General features: G+C 44.5%; 1 protein-coding gene across 7 annotated transcripts in view; it reads left to right on the top strand.

Annotated features, from left to right (window-relative positions):
- The window catches only part of RAPGEF2 (Rap guanine nucleotide exchange factor 2), a 339240-nt gene that overhangs the window by 52579 nt on the left and 263982 nt on the right, over window positions 1-22679 (top strand). The window lies entirely within an intron of this gene.

Below are 22679 nucleotides of genomic sequence, written 5' to 3' on the forward strand. Positions count from 1 at the left end.
GGTGCTTTTGACAAGGAACCCAGTTGCACGTAGTAGGAAGCCAGTGACCCTTCAAGTGTTCCCTTTTGTTTTTCCCAAACTCATCTGATTACAAGAATTCCTTGACGGGGTGGCTGGGGGAGACAGATTGTGCGTGTGAAAGGTATAGATCCCTAGTTCTCCGGAGCCCGTGATTTGTACAGCTGGAGAGGGGCTCAGGCCTCTCCGTATGTATTATTTAAGAAGCTCACTGTATTGACGATCAGTTACTTTAGGAACCATTTTTCCCGCTTGGCATGTAGCTTGGTTCATCGGCTGTTCACCGTATTTGGCCGGTTAAGATTCTTGCGTTGTCCATTCACGGTGAGGGAGAGACACCTTCAGGAGGAACTTCGTGATCTGTAAATGTCGGCGAGCTCTGCAGACTCCGTGAACCATGCGGTTAGGACTGCAGCTTCCCCGTTGTCAGGGCCTCTGATGGTTGTAGCTGAGTGAGCCTGAATGAAACCAGGATGTAATAGCACGAAGAATGCTGGCCTGGAGGGTGTACCAGTGCAGGGGTGGTGCCTCAGCACCTGGGAGAGAGAGGGCATTCCTGTCTCCTTCTGTGATTTTGATGATACTCTTTTTTTTTTTTTTTTTTTTGTGCGGTAGGCGGGCCTCTCACTGTTGCGGCCTCTCCCGTTGCGGAGCACAGGCTCCGGACGCGCAGGCTCAGCGGCCACGGCTCACGGGCCCAGCCGCCCCGCGGCACGTGGGATCTTCCCGGACCGGGGCACAAACCCGCGTCCCCTGCATCGGCAGGCGGACTCTCAACCACTGCGCCACCAGGGAAGCCCGCTGATACTCCTTTTATTGCTGAATTATGTGTTTCTTGTATTCTTTACTTTCCAGTTTGGGAATCACAAGCCGATGACACTTTAAAGTGGTTTCTAGGGTTTCAGAGTCATGCCTTTGACTTAACTTGACTGTACCTGTTAGCCAAGACGAATGAATGGCTTTTTGGAAGAACAGGTTTTACAAGACTACCAGTTTTGTTGCACTTGGTGTCTGTAATCTACTTGTGAAAGGAATTTTTCACCAAGCCCTTTTTTTGGGATGGAGGGGAAACTTAAGAAATAATTTTAATTTCTGTATTGCAGTGGCTTTCCCTGTCCATTCAAATGTCAACTTTTCCGTCTGGAATTTTAAAAAGACCCTCCCACATACGTCTACTGCTAGAGCTGCATTCTCTAAGAAAGGAATCCTTTCTTAGGACAATCCCTTAAGCAGTTGAAGCCATTTCACCCCCTTTTTCCTTTCCTCCTTGTGTCAGTGGCAGTGGTGAGAAGGGTAGGGTAGGGAACCTGGGGTTTGGAGGAGTTGGGGTGCGGAACAAGGCAGGGGCAGTGACAGCAGAGCATAATGAAATTCTGTAGTAAAAATAGCACAGGGTACGTGTATTTGTTCCATTTAAAAAGTTCATTCTCCCAAGTGATTGTTTGCCGTTTGTTTATCCAGCATTTCAGAGTTGTACTGAAAGTGCATAATGTTTTCTTCTTAAAAGAGATACATGTAAAACAGAAAGTCTTTATAATTTTTATTCTTAAGAGTGTCTGTGTTGCAGTTTTGCCAAAAGTGAGTAGAGAGAGAGTTGCTGTTTATCCCCTGCTCCCTTCACTCCCCACCCAGCAAAACTTTCTAGGAGCTGCAATTCAGTGCTCTTGTCTCTCTCATTGTTCTCCTTACCTGGGAAAACGTTATTACTTAGGTGTAAATACAGACACAGATACAGAGCATATTTGGACAAGAAGCAAAGGGAAGCATGTAACTGTTCTTTGGTTCTCTTTCTTTTGCCCTGAGGCTGCAAGTCTTGAAGACTATCTAGTGGGGACGTCCCTGGTGGTCCAGTGGTTAAGACTCCACGCCTCCAGGGCAGGGAGCCCGGATTTGATCCCTGGTCAGGGAACTAGATCCTACGTGCTGCAGCTAAGACCTGGTGCAGCCACATAAATAAATAAATAAATATTAAAAAAAAAAGAATAGTGAATCTCCACTCTTCCATGAGGGCAGTACCTAAACCATCTTTACCTTTTATGTCAATAAAATGACCTCTTTACCTTATCATTTGCTTTTTAAGAAAGCACTTAAAAGGTTGTCAGTTGTATCCAACAATTTCCTACCTAAATCTCTCTACTTTTAAGTACAGGACGCCTGTCGTTTACACAGTTCCTCATTGGACACTTTGTGCAAATGTTTTCTTCTTTGTGGAGAGGGAATGGTAAGTAAGTACTGATGGCAACCCTTGGTGGTTGCCAAAAAAAAAAAAAAAAAAGAGATTACTGGCCATTCAGGTGAGCATCCAAAGTATCTTGAAAAGTACACAAAACTTAGTCTTTTCAGTTTGCTTATTTTGTGCAATTTTAATCTTATCGAGAAGGATGAAATTTTTCTTAAAAATTTAGTTGTTTATTTTTGGCTGCGTTGGATCTTTGTTGCGGCGAGCGGGGGCTACTCTTCGTTGCGGTGCGCGGGCTTCTCATTGCGGTGGCTTCTCTTGTTGCGGAGCACAGGCTGTAGGCGCGCGGGCTTCAGTAGTTGTGGCGTGTGGGCTCAGTAGTTGTGGCTCGTGGGCTTAGTTGCTCCACGGCATGTGGGATCTTCCCGGACCAGGGCTCGAACCCGTGTCCCCTGCATTGGCAGGTGGATTCTTAACCACTGCGCCACCAGGGAAGTCCGAGAAGGATGAAATTTTATTAGCAGTATTTGCTAAATTGGACCTGGGATCTTGAAGGAACCAGAAATTGTCATTGGCCATCTTGCTGGAAGGTTTCAGTCTTATTTGGCATTGTGGAGTCTGGCTAATCCTTTTTTCCCTTAAATTTGAAACAGTGGCAAAAGCTATAAGATAGCCAACGTGTAAGTGCTTTATATAACTTATTTCATCTTCACAGTAGCACTGTCAAGTAGGTATTATCTTCAGTTTACAGAAACTTCAGCTTCGAGTTGTTGGGTAACTCTACCAGCGTCTCCCAGGACTGCAGCTGATGCCAAGGTACTTCCTCTTAACTGTTACCCTCTGCCACCTCTGTCATTTGCAGTGTCTCCTTCAGCCTTTTTCCTTCTGGGTCATGTAGCTGTTTCCATTCTGCACCGTCCGCCTTCTGTTTGACAAACAAGAATTCGTAAATTTAGATACCACTGTATGGCAGAAGTGACGTGGCGTCATTATTATTCTCTTGGGGAAAACGTGGGGCCTGAATCTGTGTGGGGAAAATTCTTTTCTTTTGATTTCAGGACTCGTAATGGGGTCAACCTTACGGATGTTTCCAAGAGAACACACAGTGTTGTTCTTGTTGTCCCAGGGTCTGTTAAAAACGATATTCCGGAATTAAGTTTGACCACTGCAAGATTCTTCGTGTATGTGATATGACAGATTAAATTTGAGGCACTACATGTTCCAGTCTTAGAATTTTTAATGATCTGCTATTTAAAAAGGATCTGTGCATTGGCTGGGCCGTGGTGGAACAACCCACTCATTTATCAACGCTTCACTGCTTTCTGTGGTGAACTTTGCTCTTTTGTTAGGTACTTTCTCGTGGCTTAAACAGTTTTGCTCCTTTTTAAGAAAATTAGCAGAATAGAAAAATTCTACAACTCGAACTCTTCATTAGAAGCATGGGGGTAATTTTAGTTGGCAGTGTGAACAATGGTGTTCTGAACTTGTATAGCAGCGTCCTAGTCCCGGATGGAAGCAGCTGCATCCTTTTTCTTTTCCTTTTTCTTAATTTAGGAGGGGCGAACCCCATTGTTTTCAGATCCCCAGGTGAATGCTCCTGTGGAAATTGTGAGACAAGGATAACACAGGTAGTATTGATTTCCCTCTGGTCAAACTTTTATCCATCTGCAAGGAAGGAGAATCCCCCCTCCTTTTTTTTTTTTTTTTACTTTTTATTTTATATTGGAGTAGAGTTGATTAACAATGTTGTGTTAGTTTCAGGTGTACACCAAAGTGATTCAGTTACACATATGCATGTATCTATTCTTTTTCAAATTCTTTTCCCAGTTAGGTTTTTACAGAATATTGAGCAGAGTTCTCTGGGCTATACAGTAGGTCCTTGTTGGTTATCTGTTGTACATATAACAGTGTGTACATGTCAATTCCAAACTCGCTAACTATCCCTTCCCCCCATCCTTCCCCCCTGCCCCCGTATCCATAAGTTCATTCTCTAAGTCTGTGAATCTGTTTCAGTTTTGTAAGTAAGTTCATTTGTATCATTTTTTTTTTAGATTCCACATATAAGTGATATCATACAATATTTTTATTTCTCTGTCTGATGTACTTCACCCAGTAGGACAATCTCTGGGTCCATCCATGTTGCTGCAAATGGCATTATTTCATTCTTTTTAACGGCTGAGTAATATTCCATTGTATATAGGGTGTGTTTGGACATTATCTTCTTTTTTTTCTTTTTTCTTTTTTTTTTAAGGAGAACCCCTTTTAACTCTGATACCTAAGTATGAAATGTGGCTTTGGATTCGTAATAATTGTGCACTTACATTATTTTTTAGTTTAAAAGGATTTTTCCAAGAAGAAACTGTCAACATTATTTTAGTATTCTAGCTGGGCAGACTTTGAAGAGTCTTTGTGTGTGTGTGTGTCAGGTAAACTGTAGATGACATGTCTGTCTATCCTCATTTTAAAATGTTATTTATTTTATGACATGTACCTTTTACTGACTGATTCTTCCTTGTTATTTCGCATCAATTTCTGATAGTCATGGCTGTGTGAAATGTTCGCAATAGCTAATATTTAGGCAGATTTAATCCTCTTTCAAACCGAATGAAAAACATACCTGTTATCCTTATTTTACAGATGAGGGAAGTTGAGGAATTTACCCAAGGTCACACAGCTAGTAATGGTAGGACCAAGCCTTAAACCCATGTCATTAAAGCCCCATTCATGACACAGGGCTATCCCTGTAGTGCTGGGACTGTGCCTGGAAGGTGTTCATTGCATTTATTCTAACGGCACACACGTGAAGAACGTCTGCTTCAGTTGACTGCAATGCAGCCCACAGAGCTTAGACTAGAGGCAGGTGCATATCCTTAATATGTGTGTAATTTATCTGTTTCTATAGGTAGCAAGCTGTATGGGTGAACATCTGCTATTTTGTGCTTTAAAGCAGTGACTCCACAAGGAAGTGGACTTGGTTTAAGTGAAGTTGGAATGCAGGCTCTATCTGCATGATCCTGTAGATCATCTTTTTCTCTTTTACAATGAAACTTTTTGAGTACAAGGCAGGAATTCATATTCACGTTCGTTTTACTTGTCCATATTGAGGTTTAAAAGGTAAAAATAGTGCAACAGTTTCTTCTGTAGTTTGTCCTATGCTATATTTTTAGTCTCCTGCTAATTTCTTGTGATCACATATTTGGGACTAGTTGGAAATTGAAGTTCTTTAAAGCTATAGGTTTTGAATGCATAAACGCTTTTTTCTCCCAAAGATAATATATAAATTATGTGGGGAGAGAGGAAATGAAAGAGGAAAAAAGGATAGCCGTTTGTGTGAGGACATTCTTTTATGTATGGTTTAAACAAATCTTGGGGGTAAACTTACAAAATGGATTGTTGTATAGCACTTTAAACATTTGAGATAGATTTTTTAAAATTGTTTTCAGGGATTGACTACTTAATATGAATTAAAGATTCTGTTAGAAAAACTGAGTTTTGTAATGAATTTCTTCTGCGATATTGCGTTCAGAAAGCAAGTGGTTAGAAGAGATCTTAGCTGTATTTAAAGGTAGTTTTCTTTTAACATAGTTAGATTATGTTTTCAGATCATACAGAATTTGTAGTTCCCTGGTAGTTTTTCTTCCTGTGAAAGTGTTCTTTGGTTGAAAGAAATAATTTAGGTGTGATGGCAGTTGTGGTAGTTTGTTAATCATAGCCCTGCATAATAGCTTATCTCGTACGTATTAAATTTGACCCCTGGTGTGTATTAGGTTTGATGAATAAATCAGGATGGTGATCCGTTTCAGGAATCTAATCGTTGCTTGATAGAGGCAGTTACGACTTGTTTTCTGAGACCTGTGGTAATTCAGATTATCTCCCAGATATGTTCTAAACTTTCCTCATCTTTTCAGAGCAAGTGTTATAAAATTCGGGAGGGAAAAACCCTCAGAACTCGGCATGCAAACAACTGTAAACCTTTTGTTCTGCTCATTTTTATGCTGTCGCAACAAATTTTTAAGTGTTTATGAAAAATCTGGGTCTCTTTATGTATATTGCAAAAACTCCTCTATGATAACTATCATAATTGTTATTAGAATATAATTTTCAGCCTAAGTCTTTGCCCTTAAAATTCGGGCTGGTTGTATACGGGAATGAACCTGGACCAGCGCCTGCGTAAATGCTGCCCACGTGTGTACACTGTGCTCCCGGCCACGGACACAGCACCTTAGGGTTTTGCTGGCACCATCTCTTGTAATCCTCACAGAACTCCTGTGGGTTGAGTACGATGAGTTTTCTCACCATTTTTTCAAATGGAACTCTTTCTCAGGTTAAGTAACTTGTCCACGGTTAAGATCACGTGCGGGGCAGAGCTGTGGATTGCGCTCAGTCTGGCACCAGGGCCGTCTCTCACCCAGTGTGCCAGCCTGCAAGGCACATGCAAGTACACATTCCTGCAGACGCTTCTGTTAGCCTTGTAATATTTTTGTCTCATCACGTGACTCCGGGAGAGAAGAAGTTGTTGAAATGTCAGCGTGTAGGCAGTGGACTGGAACTCAGATGTTTTTTGTTCCCTGCTGCCCTCTTACTCCCCAAGACCCCCTCAAATAGGAAGCATTTCTGATGATTTGTGCACCAGTCGCTGAGTTGTGTAAAGTAGTTAATTTCTTTTTAGTTTAAAACATTTTGTACCATAGTATTCCAGAAAAGATGGTTAATTACTAGAAGATGTGAGTGCTTGAAGTAAGTGGTTCAGTAATTTTTTATGTATGGCAAAACTGTTTCTTCTACTCAAATAATTTTGTGCGTTATCACTGTACCTATTTTACAGATTTATAAAACTGTAGTGGAATTTCTCTCTCCCTCCCCCAAAACCCCAGTAACACCCTGTTAGTCCCTCACATAATGAGAGTTAATCATGGAGATATTATTTTATTGTGAAGTGTAAACACTGAATATTGAATAAGCGCTTTATCTTGATGGTTCTTTTTGCTTGTGGTTGCTTACTTTATTTGGGGGGGTAAAATTGGTTGTTTATATTGATAGAATAATGCAAATAAAGAAAGATTGTAGAAGTTCAATAAAACTGTGAAAGAGCATTCAAAATATAGGTCGTTATTTTTTTCCTAGAATTCACTTTTTTATCTTAAAAAATTTTTTTAAAAACAAATGGTGGTGATTAACATACACATTGTATGTTAATTGAAATGGTGGTGATTAACATACACATTGTATGTTAAAAGATTCCCCCCAATAAGGCAATTATCATGTCCATCATCTCACATCTGTATCTTTTTTGTTGTTTTTGAGAATATGTAAATTCTACTCTTAACACATTTCAGTTACACCATACAATCGGCCCTCTATATCTGTGGGTTCTGCAGATAAGGGTAGAAAATATTCAGAAAAGGGATGGCAGAAAGTTCTAAAAAGCAACACTTGAGTTTGCCTAGTGGTGGCAACTGTTTACATAGCATTTGTATCGTATTAGGTATTAAAGTAATCTAGAGATGGCTTAGTCTTAGGTTATATGCAAATACAGTTGACCCTTGAAGAATGAGGGGTTTAGGGGTGCCCACCCTCCATCGGTGCCCCCCGCACCTGTGGCTCCAGGTACTCGGGTTCAGCCAGCCTCAGAGCCTGTGGTCCTGTCGTACGGATCTAGTGAACCAAATCCAAGTGTAAGTGCGCCTGTGCAGCTAAAGCGCATGTTGTTCAAGGGTCAACTGGGCTGCACCATGTCATGTAAGGGACTTGAGCATCTCTGGATTTGGTACCTGCGGGGGTCCTGGAGCCACTACCATGCCCTGCCAACCCCCACCGAGCATGTCTGTGCAGTGTTGTCAGCCAGAGTCACCGTGTTGGATCCTCAGACCTTATCCAGCTTATGACCGTGTTATGGTCATCAGCCATTATCCACCGTGTTGGATCCTCAGACCTTATCCATCTTATAACTGCAAGTTTGGAGCTTTACCATCCCCTCCCTATTTCCCCCATCCCCTCCCTATTTGCCCCATCCCGTAGCCCCTGGCAGCCATTTTTCCACTCTTTGTTTCTACATGTCAGTGATACTGTGCCATGCAGCGTTTGCCTTTCTCTGTCTGGCTCATTTCACTTAGCATGATGCCCTCCAGGTTCATCCATCTTGTTGCACATGACAGGATTTCCTGCTTTTTAAAGGCTGAATAATATTCCATTACACACAGATAAATGAAATCTCACATTATGTATGTACGTATATGTGCATACGTGAGATATATATATATATAAAATGTGATTATATGTACACACCTATATATCTATTTCACATTTTCTTGATCTGTTCATTCATCCACAGACACTTAGATTGTTTCCATACCTTGGCTATTATGAATAATGCTGCATTAAGTCCATATTTTTTACATTATATGTTGCAGAAAACAGTTTGGTCTTACTTGCAAAAATGAAATATCTCATTAAAAAATGACGTTCATTCTTCTTAAAATCCATGCGTTGATTCAATCCAGTGGGACTGTCAAAGGCAACCCAAGGAAATTTGGTATGAAAATTAATTTATTTAAATTATTTAGTGGGCCTGAAAATGAGAATTACCTTTTTCAGTGTCCTGGAAGAGACGTTCTGTTCATTGACCCAACACATTTTAATTGAGGGCATGTCAGATGCTAAATGCCGTATAGTTTAAAAAGATGTAGAGATGGATGTGCTGAACGGTCACAGAGGACCTGCAAAGAGTGGACAGAGAACCGTGGAGGCCGTCGCGGGCGTCTGGGTGAGGGTGAAGCAGCAGGTGGGACACGTAAGGTGACCAAAGGTTGAGTCTTAGGCCCTGGAGGGTGCCACTTGCTTTGAATATAATTAATATTACTTTGGTTTGTGTCAAGATATATAGTAGTTTAAAAGTGACAAACTTTTTAAAAAAGTGATCTCTTGTGATTGGACTTGTATTTCTAAATACAAAATGCTATAAACATGCATTTAATTTTAGCTTTCTGGAAGGTTATATCATAGTTTGAAATGACACTAGGACGAATGGTAAGTTTTCATTAAAGTACGTATTCCTTTAGTTTTAAGTTTGCTGGTTAGGTAACCATACCATGTGTCACTCCCAGTAATTTTCTTTCTTTCTGTTTTTTTCTTTCTTAAAGGGGAAAGAAAGGGAGAGGGAGGGGGGAGAGAATATGAATGAATCTGGGAATATGATAATGAATTTGAATGAGAGGCATGAGTATGGGAATATCTTTTTGGGATTTGAAAATTCTGCTGTAGCAGATATATAATCATCTCGCTTATTGTGGAGTTTGTGTGTGTGTGTGTGTGTGTGTGAGTGTGTGAGGTGGGGTTAGCAGTTTGCACACTGTCTTTGATTTCTTTTCCTTTGGCAGTTGTTAGATATACAGTATCTGCATGTGGGATTGTTACAGAAATTAGAGATGTTAGATGTAGACCATACAGTACATGCCTGGCATATAATAGGTAGCCGTTATTGTTCGTAAGTTATAAGTTACCCTTCATATAACATGGGTGGTACAGTCAAATGATTTAAATAATGCCTTGAAATAATAGGTTTGAAACCAATATTCTTGGTAATTTATAATACTAAGCTGTGGAGACATGGCATCTCTACAAAAATAATAGAGCCCAATATCCAAACAGTAAATTGAATGCTAGATCATAAAAATACAGATGTCCATTGTGTTTTGTGACCTAGTCTGGTTTGCTATTTTTGTATTAGTCTTAAGGAAAACAAGGCTCCAAAGCTCTGAAATATTGCAAACACACAGAATGGTACAAAAAACAAGTGTACCCTGCTGAAAATCTTTAATATTATGTACTCCTGCTGAAAATCTTTAATACTAGAATATATTCTGCAGACTTTAAAAAAAATCTAACACAAAGAGCCTTCTATGTTCCTTGAAGGAATTTGTTTCCCTTTGTGGGGAGGGGAGAAGGTCTGTGGGATAAGTTTATTTAATATGACATAAGTTGAATAAAGCCAGCTGTGAGTAATTATATCTGATATTTGATTTCCAGCTATTTTGTTGAACTATTATTGGCTCTCAAGGTATTTGGATATTAATTAAATGATGACTTATTGTGAAGGAGTCCTGTTTAAAGTAACGTTGCCTCAAATAGAACATTTAAAATGGGCCACCTGGTGCAAAGTTTTAATTCTTTCCAGCATAGCTGTTATTTTAAAGTCAATATATTTTTAACTCAGAGGAGAAGGTGCAGCTCAGATCTGTTTCAGCGGTGATTTTCTCTATATTATATATGTATACATGAATAGAATTAAATGTATCTGCTCTCTGTCTAAAGTTTTTCAAACTCAGGTTATCATCAGTGAAGAACTCACGTCAGGTTGAGTATAGAAGCAGGTATTTGGTTTTTGTTTTTTAGCATGTTGGCCATTGTACCATCAAACTGCGTAAGCAGTGGATGTTGTGGGAGATTTGAAAAAAAAAAAAAAATCACAGGGGATAAGAGAAAGCAGTCAGAAACAAAAGAACTGAAGAAAGCGAGGTAAGAAATTGGGAATAGGAGCTGGACAGTTGTGGGTCAGTCCTCCAGGGACGTCGGGAAAAGAGCAGAGGCCTGAACTGGAGGCCTTAGCAGCTCCGGCAGGAGGCACGTGGAGGTGGGTGTGTGCACAGGTCCAGGGTGCCCCCCGGAGGGGAGCCGCGTGCGTTGTGCGGGTAGCAGTGACCAGACGCGCCTTTGCCTCGCCTCCTGCGTGGGGACCTCGGCGCCTCACGCCGTGAAGTGGTCTGAGCCTCAGGACCAGCCTCACCACAGCAGCTGCCCACGGGGTCTCCTGCTGCTTGGGTTCCGGGATCCCGCCCTTCTAGACATTTCCTAGGATCAAGGGCGAGTAGGAGGAGGTACGAGATGGGGTCCCTCCCTGGGAGCGCACGGTCTTACCCAGTATTGCTCGTGTTGCCCTGCCCCTGCAGGTATTTCATGTGTATGTTGAAAAATACCAACGGTACAAACGAACGTGTATGGTCAGTTGCTTATGACTGAGAAGAGGGGAGGGGAGCGTGCAGCAGAGTGGCCTGAAAAGGCCTCCCCGAGGGTGTGTGTGGAGGTGCCCGCCAGGATGGCGATCAGGAGGCTGGGGCGGGACCTCGGGGCACCGGACCGCTTGTGTGACGAGAGATGCAAATCGGCGATCCAGGAAAGGGGTCCCCTGGCGGAGGTGACGGCCTCTGAAGCTGTCCAGGGCCCCTCAGTTTGTTTGCGTTACGCAGGATAAAAGGGAAGAAAGCCCTGCAACTGCCCATGCCATTGGAAACAGAATGGAAAAAAGAGTGACAGGAAGCTTCAGGGGACTGAAAAAACGAATTGAATGTGTGAGAAAAGAGAAAAGAGCTGCTACAAGGAGCAACCACAAGTTGGAAGGTAGCTTCTCAGGTTTTCACTGGAAGAGCTGGGCCCCTTGAACCGGTGGCAGAAGAGGAGAGATCAGAAGATGTAGCCAGTCTCTGGGGGTGAATATGATGTGGATTTCAGCTACCATTTGGAGTGATGCTCCAGCAGCTTCAGAGGTAACCGATCGGGGGGTGACGCGTGGTTTGTAAGAGCAGCCAGGGTCGAGGCGTGACTTGTACAGATGGGCTGAGAGCAGACACGGTTTCTGAGTGAAAGGAGCCTTATACAGAAGAGTGGGGTTCGAGGACCAGCCCAGCGCTGGCGCTGGGGAGACCCGTGCAGCCTGCAGAGCCCCTTAGGGGCCCGGGAGACCCAGGGGGAGGGGTGGGCAGGGCTGCCCCGCCCCGGACGTTTCACGCTCCCCTCCCTTGGCTGTCTTTCCTTCTGACTGCTCATCACCATCTCACACTTTCGCGACTTTGCTTTAGTCTCTTTGCTCCCACTGGACCCGCATGTCCACAGGTCGGGGGTTTTGTCTGCTTTGTACGCGGGTGAATCCCTAGCATCTAGAATAGTGCTAGGCACGGGGGAAACGGGCAATGCTAATTTGTTTTTCTGAAAGAGATCCTTGGTGATCTCTGAGAAAGGGATTTCAGCAAGCTGAAGGGCAAAGATCAGATTCTAAAAGGTTGCGTAATGACTGGGTAGTTGAGAAAAGGGGTGAGAGCGATGAACCTCTCACTCCAGAACCTTGGCAGGGAAACAGAGCTGCTGCTCTGAGGACTTTGGAAGGTCAGGTGAAGGAGGGTCACTGGGAAACCTCTGCGTTTCTCAGAAGAGAATTGGAGGGGATGGGGGGAGAGCACAGTGCTGAGAGCTGAAAACTCTGGGGGTGTGGTTGTTGCTTGTGGGATTCTGTACCTACGCTTGAACGGCTTAACTCATTTCGGAAAAGACACCAAGGGTGGTGAAGGAGAAAAAGTATTCATTCGGTTTTTCTTTTTCCCCCCTGTTCTTTTAAAATGTGTAAAAGTTTCATTTTCGCTCAGGGTGCTAATGCTAACGGCAGGACGGCCATGAGTGTTTGGGCTGGGAGGAGGACTTCAGTGCTACCAGGCTGTTCTCTGCATTTCAGAGTTCCGCACTGAGTGCTCCGCTCACAAGGTAATGGGCCCCCTCGGGCAAGACCTGTATGCGTGGCTGGTGGAATCCCCGCTGGCATTAGGAAGTAAGGGGTTTCAGGGGTTTCAGAGGTTACGTGTGGCTCACTTCAGTGACATCTAATAATTACCTTCCCGGATAAAACTGCGCCTTGGGTCCAGAAGAATAAGAAATGTAACAGGTAGTCTTGATCTGCCATATAGTTTAGGGTTAAGGAGGGGTGAATGATACACAGGGAAAAGTGGTCTAATGTAGTAGCTTTAGTTCCATAATTATCTAATGTTTGATTTTGAGTTACTAACGTTTTCCACTCAAAATGAGGGTTAGCTGTAATGAAGTGAAATTTTAAAAAAGGCAGGGATTAATATATCTGAATAATTTCCTTAACGTGTGTCACATTTCCAAGTGAGTTCTTATGAAAACCCAGTGCTGTTGTTCAGAACATTTTTAGATCATATCAGGGTGGTGTTATTAGAGTTGCTTAGTGAACCCCACAGGGAAGTTACCTCTTTACTTCATGTAATTGTATTTTATTTTTGGTCCCGCTGGAGCTTACATGACCAACTCATTCCCTAGGCTTAGTTCTGGGTGAATATTGGATGTTCTCAAAAGCCAAAGCTCCCAGAAATAACTGCTAATGATAATATGCAAAAAGAATGTGTTTTCAGATAGTGTGGTTTTTAAAAATTTTATTGAAGTATAGTTGATTTACAATGTGTTAACTTCTGCTGTCCAGCAAAGTGATTCAGTTATACATATATATATATATATATATATATATATATATATACATTCTTTTTCAAATTGTTTTCCATGATGGTTTATCACATGATATTGAATATAGTTCCCTGTGCTCTACAGTAGGACCTTGTTGTTTATCCATCCTGTATATAATACTTTGCATCTGCTAATCCCAAACTCCCACTCCATCCCTCCCCCAACCCCCCTCCCCCTTGACAACCACAAGTCTGTTCTCTGTGTCTGTGAGTCTGTTTCTGTTTCGTAGTTAAGTTCATTTGTGTCATATTTTAGATTCCACCTGTAAGTGATATCACATGGTATTTGTCTAACTTACTTCACTTAGTATGATCATCTCTAGGTTCATCCATGTTGCTGCAAATGGCATTATTTTGCTCTTTTTTGTGGCTGAGTAATATTCCAGTGTGTGTGTGTGTGTGTGTGTGTGTGTGTGTGTGTGTGTGTGTGTGTGTGAGAGAGAGAGAGAGAGAGAGAGAGTGTGTGTGCGTGTATGGCACATCTTCTTTGTCCATTTATCTGTCGGTGGACATTTCGGTTGTTTTCATGTCTTGGCTGTTGTGAATACTGTTGCTGTGAACATTGGGGTGCATGTGTCTTTTTGAACTATAGTTTTGTCTGTGTGTGTGTGTGTGTGTGTGTGTGTGTGTGTGTGTGTGTGTGTGTGTGTGAGAGAGAGAGAGAGAGAGAGAGAGAGAGAGTGTGTGCGTGTATGGCACATCTTCTTTGTCCATTCATCTGTCGGTGGACATTTCGGTTGTTTTCATGTCTTGGCTGTTGTGAATACTGTTGCTGTGAACATTGGGGTGCATGTGTCTTTTTGAACTATAGTTTTGTCAGGGTACATGCCCAGGAGTGGGATTGCTGGGTCATATGGTAGCTGTATTTTTAGTTTTTTAACGAACCTCCCTACTGTTCTCCGTAGTGGCTGTATTAATTTGCATTCCCACCCACAGTGCAGGAGGGTTCCCTTTTCTCCACACCCTCTCCAGCATTTGTTGTTTGTAGACTTTTTGATGATGGCCTTTCTGACCGGTGTGAGGTGATACCTCCCTGTAGTTCTGATCTGCATTTCTCTCATGATTAGTGATGTTGAGCAGCTTTCCACGTGCCTGTTGGCCACGCAGATGTTCTTCAAGCACATGTAGCCTCTGCGGACGGTCGGCTGCTGGGAGTGACTGAGGCTGGTGGTGCGCGGCCTGTGACCAGAGAGGGAGCGGCTATGCCCCCGCCGCCCCGCCTCCTCTGCCTGGCTCTGTCCCAGTCCATCCTGTCCTTGGCACTTGGCTCTGACAGTAGACTGGGTGCAGGACAGTGGGGGCCTCAGACTCCCCGAGTCCAGCCTAGCCGGTGGTTCTGTCAAGTTGGGTTTCGTCCCCAGAGGCATGCAAATTTATTTGACTTTTTGTCAGAGGGCATTGCTGTATAGTTTATTATTGAGCTGTAATATATTTAAATAACTCAATAAAGATATACTTTGGGAATGACACTGCTTTTTCTAGTGGTCAAAGGACTTGAAGCTAAATACAGGGTCTAATCACATTTTCCTGTGCATGGTAGGTGCGCAGTGGCAAGTTGTGAAGGGTGAGGTTATAGATATTTATGATTTCTGGCGTCATTAGTTCACTGTGTTTGTGTGAGGGTCCCGGGCCCCCAGGAGAATGTGTGTGATGTGATGTAGATAAACCTTCTGATGAACAGCTGGCAGTAGTGATGGAGCGGTGGAGAGCATTTGTTGAGTTTGGAAGTTAGAAAACCTGTTTTCTGATGCCTGTGACTTACAAGTGAATTTCTGTCTCGCATTGTAGTCATCTGTGAGGGAGTTTATGGGTCCTAACAGCCTGAGTGTCTTTCTTCTTTTTCCTTCTGGTTTCTAATTCTTTGTTGATTATCTTTAAAAAAAAAATTTTTTTTTTGGAGTATAGTTGACTTACAACGTTGTGTTACCTTCAGGTGTACAGCAAAGTGAATCAGTTACACAGATACATGCATCTACTCTTTTTCATATTCTTTTCCGTTATGGTCTATCACAGAATATTGATATACCACAGTATATAGATACTGGTGTATCGCAGTAGAGTTCCCTGTGCTAAACACTAGGTCCTGATTAGCTATCTGTTTTACATATAGTAGTGTGTCTTTGAGGACCAGGATCTGGCTGAACTGTCTCTAGGACGGCGCCCGGCACGGGGCTGTGTGCACAGAGGGTCTTCCGTGCCTGGGCTTTCCCTGGGAGCCGGGGGCAGGGTAACGTCTAAACAAGCAGATCTTCTAAACAAGGGATCTTCTCTCCCCACATTCTCTGTTGAAATTTGGGACTCAGTAGCAGTTGTCATTGGTATTAGGAAAGATATGAGCTGTGTTTAGGATTCTTTATTTTCGAGTGCAGCTGTTCGCTGCTTCTTGCAGCGTTGTGTTTTACTTTAAAACCCGAAATCACCTGAGAGGACACACAGGAAAAACTACAGTGCTGTTCGAGTCTGTCGCCCGACGTCTCTGCAGCGTGGCTGGAGAGCGCCGGACGCCTCCTTCGCCCTGTAGCAGCCGACCTCCTTAGAGTCCATCGTTGGTGATAAAAGCGGGTGATAGAAGCGGTAGCTGGTGCTCAGAAGGTGCCTGCTCTTTGCCAAGGCTCTGTCCTTGGCACTTCGCGAATCTTCCTTTAGATACCATCATCCTCTCCAGTTTGCAGGTGAGCAAACAGGCACAGAGAGGCTGAGTGGCTTCCGGGAGCGCAGAGCCAGGACCGGGGAGCAGAGGGTCCGGGGAGAGGTGCCCGCAGGGTGCACCCCCATCGCCTGCCCTGCCCAGAGCACCTGGCCACATATTCTGCAAATTTTCCATTCTATTCCAGGGCCCGGCATTCCACCAGAAGATTATAATGTTTAGAGATTTCTTTAATAAAAATTATTGAAAAACCTCTTTTTGGGGGGAGGGTCAAGTGTGCTTTTCTCTGGACAGTTTTGAGAATGAGAGCTGGAGGTAAGAGGTGAATAATTTGGGGAATTTGCGGTCACCCCTCGTCCCCGCGTTAGCGGCAGGCTCACCTAAGTGGGTGCCCCAGGTTCTTAGGTTTCATCGAGTGAGACCCTTGACCCTCCTGGCCACCACTCAGAAATAGAGGTGCCAACGTAATGTGGGCAGTTACAACAGATTGCTTCTACTAATGATATTCGAACAATGGATTACTGTCACCTAGTATCAATATGGTTTCAAAGGATGACATTGTAAAAGCAAAAAGAAGCATGTGAAAGTGGTGAGCTTTTTAAGCTGAGCCCCTCTGGCTCATCAAGAACCTCATACAGCACCCTTGTTTTTTCCCTTTGCCACATGCTAGTGAAGGCCTTCGTATGGACCTACGTTTGGAACCCCTTCACGAGGCTTCTTTGAAATTTGTCCTTTACCAGGAAAAGGACTTTTCACAGCCTCCTTTTCCTTCTTCCTATGTGGATCCTCTGGTTCTGGGATGAAGTAGCTGATCAGCAAATCCACCTCCCCTTTATCGCACTGGCCCTGAAGTGCCAGGCGTTCTGAGTTCTGGATGTAGTTTAGGAAACGTGGGGCTGGGGGCCGCCTTCCCACCTTCCTTCTCATTCCCCTTCTGGCTGTGGTGGCTCCTCCACCGTAACCGACTTCACCGAGGGCTCTTTGTCTCCTCCTGATTTCTGGAGCGTCTTGGTAATGATGCTTGAGGTCTCCGTGTGTGTGTGTGTGTGTGTGTGTGTGTGTGTGTGTGTGTGTGTGTGTGTGTGTGTGTGTGTGTGTCAGAGCATTGCTGTTTTGATGGCCAAAGGGCTCTTGATTTATGATATTTATTTATGAAATGTGATGGAGTCCATTGTATAGATCAAACATACACATCCACAAATTTAAGCTGTCAGGCGTGCGTGGTACCTCCTGTATAGTTGGGGACAGTAGGACACCTGTAAAGTAATGATGTTAGATGTTAGCTTCCAAGGAGAGTTTGAAACATGATTGAAAGGTAGGATGCTTCAGAAACTATGACCTGCTGTACTTTCTAGTGGAGCACTTGATTAGAATTATTTATATATGGACAGATCTGAAAGAGATCAGTTTTGAACAGTATCTAAAATGTCTTCAGCGCTTAGTTCATTTCTGATGAACATAGTTGGAAGGCTTTAACTGCGTAGGTAGAATATTCTCATGTGCTTCTCCTGTCCGCTTGAGAAATAAAAAAAGTTTGAGAATCAGTAATTCTCTTGGTGGTTGACTCCTCGGTAAAACATTCAAGATGGGAAAAACGTATGTCAAATTATTTTTGTCTTTTGTCCTAGAAAAACAGCAGCAATGACGTTTTCTATATTTAAAACTTGCTTTCATATGGGAGTGCTTCCTTTCTGCCAAGAGGCTGTGGAGAGCCCGTGTCCTCAGTGACCTGCTCTGCTTGGCTTTTGTTTCGCCAGGACTGTGCGGACCTGCCCCTGTAGGGAGGCCCAGGCCGGCACAGTGAACGGTTCCGGATGCATGCCTTTCAAGGAGCCTCTGCAGTTAGGTGGTCTTTGGAACTGGGGGCGTCCTGCAGGTAGTTCTGCAGCCCTGGGCCCTTGCTGCCCAGGTTTTCGGTGGGCTCTGCCCCTCCACCCACCCACACCGGCTCGGTTCCTGCAGGGCTTAACCCGAGCCAGACCATCCCTGGGGAACGAACGAGTGCTGCACTGGGCCCAAGGTTGTAACTGTGTCCTCAGAGGAGAACTGGGTGGAGGGGGCATGTTTGGCTTTTTTGTTTTTGTTTTTTTTAATTGAAAGGGAAGATGGTCCAGGCATAATTTTATCCTAGTCGGGGGGTGGACAGGCTTCAGAAGTGCGAGCAGGTCTGCGCTCTGCGGGCGGCTGGCACCCCCCTCTGGTCCCACCAGATGTAAACGCTGGATTGATAGAGCAGGCCATCCGGGGGCCCTTGACGTGTTTCGTGAATAAGTCACTTGACTTTTTTTTTTTTTTTTTTTGGATAGAAATACATATGAAAAGGATGCAGTGATTTATACAAAATCTGATGTATATAAATTTCAGGGCTATTTAAAATTTTGTAATTCTTGGCGTTACTGTGTGCCCGTCTGCAGATCTCATAGGTAAGGAAATCAGCTACCCCACTTTTCAAGGGTCTGTATGTGCCTTGTGTCGTTATGAAACTATATGTCATTTTGGTGGCCCAGCCAAGTAGGTGGAGTCGTGCTGGTGTGCAGACAGAGTCTCGGTAGCGCGTGCAGGGTCTCACATCTGGCAGCAATGGGGAGGAGGACCTGGGCTCTGCTCCATTTGACACCAGCGCTCATGTTCTTTCCACTATCTTTCCGAGGATGGCTTTGACATGTTTCAGCGTAAAGAAATGTGGCCTCTCCCAGGTAAAACTTTTCAGCTTACCCCTGTGTGGGTAGACACAGCAAAGTGTGCAGACTTCTCCCCCTTCTGGCCGTCCCCCGTGCGCTGTGGCCTTGAGCTTGGGCCTTGGATAGTCTAGCTTTTAACCTCCTTGTTAATATCGTTCAGAACGTAACTCTTAATTCCTTGCTAGTGGTCCCTGGCCAGGAAGGCTGCATTACCTTCTTGTCTTGGTGAGGGAGAGCAGTTGTCTCAGTAGCATGCTTCCTGGTCCCGGCAGGGCAGGCAGGGCGCCCAGGCCACTCACTGCGTGGGCCTCCATAGGCTGCAAGCTCTAGTGCGGTCTTGGCCTTAGCTTCTTTGATGTGATTGAGATACAGTCTTTTGTTTTTTAGATGTTGGGGGTAGGAGTTTATTAATTTATTTATTTGTTTATTTATTTATTTGTGTTGGGTGTGTGTGTGTGTGTGTGTGTGTGTGCGCGCGCGTGCGTATGTATACAGCTGATTGACCTTTCCGGTTGTACTTAATCAGATGTTTAAATGTTAACTTAAAATGTGCTCATTCACTGCCTGCTCACTTATTCTGGAGAACAAAAACCAGACTGGCATTCAGTTCACGGCAAATCATTTTCTAGTGCGTTCATCTGTGTCCGTGCAATTAAAATTTGACTACACATTTTGCAGTCTGAGGGATTAAAATAGATACTTCACAATGAAGATCTTTTGTGATGTTTGTTCCCGCTGCCAGAGAGATGTGAATTCGGGGGAGGTGTTCAGCTTGGTCGTGGGCATTGTTCTGAAGTGGAAGTACACATACTGACCCTTGAAAACAGGAATCGTGGACTGATTTAGACACTTGATCTTTTTCTTATTTGTCCGCAAGATGTTTTTAGTTACAGTGAAATTGTTGATTTTTTCCTAATGAGAAATTTTAACCTTCACAGACCAAACTTACTTGCTATTTTCTCCTCGGACACGGTGGTGAACGCAGGGGCGTAACGTGTGTGTCTCAGTTGCTAAACATAACGCTGCCTATTTAGGAGCATAAGAGCTGCCACCTGACGGCTGGTGTTGCTGAATCATTTAACTCTCACATTTTCTTCCCTAAGAGATAAACGTTGAGGAGGAGGGTTACGTGCGGTACGTCCTCTGCTCCTTAGAGTTTAGGAAGTGCTCCTCTGCCTTCTTCAGCCCATCTCCCCTGCACTGAGTCTCCTGGGCTCCCTGCTGCCAGCTAGAAACAGAGCAGGCATGGCAGGGTGTGCTCTGCTTCACCCCGAGGTCCGTTTTGTAATTTTCATGGCTAATTCAAGAGGTACTTACCTTACAATTATCCCTGTCTCAAGTTTAGGAACTGTTCAAAAACTCTCTTTTTTTAAAGATATAGGAACATCTGAGGAAATTTTGGACAAACAGAATAGCTTGAACCTGTATGTTTTACTTCTGGAATTCCTCACCCGCGTGTCTTGTAAAGATGCAGCGCTCAAGAGCCTGGGGCTGAAGGAGTGTATCCAGGCTGAGTCTAGATGACCAGTAACATAATCACCAGGTTTTTTTTTTAACATTTTTATTTTCCTGTGTTTTGATGTGTGCATTTGAATGAAATCAAAGCTCTGGGGGATTGCCTTCCTTTCGGGTATAAATAGTAAGCTCAGAAACAGCCTTCATAGGATTTAGGGTTGAAATTGCTGTTTAAGAACAAACTTAAGAGTTTGACTGAATCAGTTTGCTGTACAGCAGAAACTAACACAACATGGTAAATCAACTATACGCCAAGAAAAACTTTCTTAAGAAAAAAACTTTATTTTTAGGACAGTTTTAGATTTACAGAAAAACTGAGAGGATGGTACAGAGAGTTCTCGTATGTCCTCCACACAGTTTTTCCTATTACTAGTATTTTACAAGGATGGTACACTTGTCACATTTAATAAACTGACACTGACATGTCAAAAAAAAGAAGTTTTACTGAAAATCATGCGCTCCACCGTGGATTTTTCCTTACATTTCCCTGAAGTGTGCGATGATGTAATTTCCTGGGATGTGAGGCAAGAGGGCCCAAGACACCGCAGCAGTGTAGTGATTGGACGTTTTTGTTTTAAACGCTCCGGTTCTTTACCAGGGCGGTGCCCAGTTTAAAATAAGATTTCTCCCTGCTCAGGATGGTAGAAATGAAGTGACTCTAAGGGGAGTGTTGATGGGCCTGTTTCCTGTCCCCCGTCCCCTTTCATCAGCAGCAGAGGAGCAAGGACAGTCGTGGCCCCTGAGCCGCCCTCAGGGATGCCGTAAAGGTCCAGTGTCCTACCTACACGTGCATGAACAGTGGGCGCGCCTTGCGAGACCCAGGCCTAGAGGGACCGCCGGTCCGCTCCGCTGCCTGGTGGCCGTGTGCGCGCTTGCCTCGGCCTGTCCGCGTACCGGGGCTGAGAACACCTCTCCCTGCCTTCCCTTCGCCCCGTTACCCCAGGGCTAGCGTTCGCCCTCCGGACTTGCACACCACCAGCCCTTCTCTCTCCCGGCAGTGCGGCCGGTTGCTAGATGCAGAGATGAGAAAGAGGTGTAAAGGAAAGCAGTGACTTTGGGGTGTCTGTTCTCTGACCGAGGAGATGACAGGTGCCCCCCGGAAGGTAAAACGGCCGCACAGAGCACACGTGGGGTGCCCGTGCTGGTGTGCAGCCCGGGAGGCTGTGACGGCTCAGGAGGGGGGGTCCCTGCGGGCAGGGGGTTTGAGGGGCTTTGTGTTGGGCTGCACCCTGCGCTGCCGGCCGTGTGCGTGGAAGGGGTGCGAGGGTCGGTGACGGGGGGCTCTCCCGGGAAGCCAGCCTGGGGAGCCCTGGAGGCAGGCGGCGACAGGCTTCAGAAGTGCGAGCAGGTCTGCGCTCTGCGGGCGGCTGGCACCCCCCTCTGGTCCCACCAGATGTAAACGCTGGATTGATAGAGCAGGCCATCCGGGGGCCCTTGACGTGTTTCGTGAATAAGTCACTTGACTTTTTTTTTTTTTTTTTTTGGATAGAAATACATATGAAAAGGATGCAGTGATTTATACAAAATCTGATGTATATAAATTTCAGGGCTATTTAAAATTTTGTAATTCTTGGCGTTACTGTGTGCCCGTCTGCAGATCTCATAGGTAAGGAAATCAGCTACCCCACTTTTCAAGGGTCTGTATGTGCCTTGTGTCGTTATGAAACTATATGTCATTTTGGTGGCCCAGCCAAGTAGGTGGAGTCGTGCTGGTGTGCAGACAGAGTCTCGGTAGCGCGTGCAGGGTCTCACATCTGGCAGCAATGGGGAGGAGGACCTGGGCTCTGCTCCATTTGACACCAGCGCTCATGTTCTTTCCACTATCTTTCCGAGGATGGCTTTGACATGTTTCAGCGTAAAGAAATGTGGCCTCTCCCAGGTAAAACTTTTCAGCTTACCCCTGTGTGGGTAGACACAGCAAAGTGTGCAGACTTCTGCCCCTTCTGGCCGTCCCCCGTGCGCTGTGGCCTTGAGCTTGGGCCTTGGATAGTCTAGCTTTTAACCTCCTTGTTAATATCGTTCAGAATGTAACTCTTAATTCCTTGCTAGTGGTCCCTGGCCAGGAAGGCTGCATTACCTTCTTGTCTTGGTGAGGGAGAGCAGTTGTCTCAGTAGCATGCTTCCTGGTCCCGGCAGGGCAGGCAGGGCGCCCAGGCCACTCACTGCGTGGGCCTCCATAGGCCGCAAGCTCTAGTGCGGTCTTGGCCTTAGCTTCTTTGATGTGATTGAGATACAGTCTTTTGTTTTTTAGATGTTGGGGGTAGGAGTTTATTAATTTATTTATTTATTTTTTGCTGTGTTGGGTCTTCGTTTCTGTGCGAGGGCTTTCTCTAGTTGCG

This window comes from Physeter macrocephalus, chromosome 7 (genome assembly GCF_002837175.3).
Source record: "Physeter macrocephalus isolate SW-GA chromosome 7, ASM283717v5, whole genome shotgun sequence".
NCBI classification, from domain to species: domain Eukaryota; kingdom Metazoa; phylum Chordata; class Mammalia; order Artiodactyla; family Physeteridae; genus Physeter; species Physeter macrocephalus.